We start from the raw sequence: 1089 nt of genomic DNA, 5'->3' as shown, positions 1-1089 counted from the left end.
TCTGGCCTGTAGGTATGCTGCTGGTTCTTCCTCCCCAGGTGCAACACCTTGCACTTGTCAGTATTGAAACCCATCCTGTTCTCATCCGCCCACCCCTGTAACCTGTCTAGGTCTGATTGTAGCCTGTCCCTCCCTTCTATCGTGCCAACTTCTCCCCACATCTTAGTGTCATCCGTGAACTAGAACAAGGTGCTTTTCACCCCCTCGTCCAAGTTACTGATGAAGATGTTGAACAGTGAAGGCCCAAGGACCAAACCCTGGGGGACCCCACTGCCCACATCCCTCCAGGTCCAAAACAACGCATTCACCACCACTCTCTGGGTGCAGCACTCCAGCCAATTTGCTGGCCATCTGACTGTGTAGGCATCGCTGCCCCAGTCGCTTAATTTTTTGATGAGAATGGGGTGAGAGACAGCGTTGAAGGCCTTCCTAAAGTCCAGAAAAACTACATCCACCGTGAAACCTGTGTCCAAGGATTTTGTGACCTGGTCGTAGAGGGCCACCAGGTTGGTCTGACAGGACCTGCCTCTAATGAACCCATGTTGGTTGCCCCTAAGCATAATCTTCCCTGCTGGTCCCTTGCAGATGTGTTCCTGGATAATTTTCTCAAACAGCTTCCCCAGGACCAAGGTAAGACTAATGGGCCTATAGTTTCCTGGGTCCTCCTTCCTCCCTTTTTTGAAAATGGGAACCACACTGGCCCTTTTCCAGTCCTCTGGCACCTCGCCAGAGCACCATGAGTGCTTGTAGAGCTGTGCCAGGGGTCTCACAATGTCCTCTGCCAATTTCCTCTGTACCCTGGGGTGGAAATCATCTGGACCTGCCAATTTGAAGACGTCCAGTCCCACCAGAAGTTCCCTGACCAGGTCCTCTTTGACCCTCGGCCTGGCTGTGCCTCTCCTGAGTTGATCTGGGATTCCGGTGGGGGGGATGTCCCGGTCTCTGCTCAGAAATATGGAGGCAAAGAATTTGTTAAAGAGGTCAGCTTTATCATCTGGTGCAACCACCAGATTGCCAAGCGTGTCCTGCAGGGCCCCATGTTACCCGGTGCCTTCTTTTTACTCCCTCTGTATTTAAAAAAGGGCTTCT

The sequence above is a fragment of the Gavialis gangeticus genome, unplaced genomic scaffold (assembly GCF_001723915.1).
Source record: "Gavialis gangeticus isolate Ggan-Ray unplaced genomic scaffold, GavGan_comp1, whole genome shotgun sequence".
Classification (NCBI taxonomy): Eukaryota; Metazoa; Chordata; order Crocodylia; family Gavialidae; genus Gavialis; species Gavialis gangeticus.
This window is presented reverse-complemented; position numbering follows the sequence as displayed.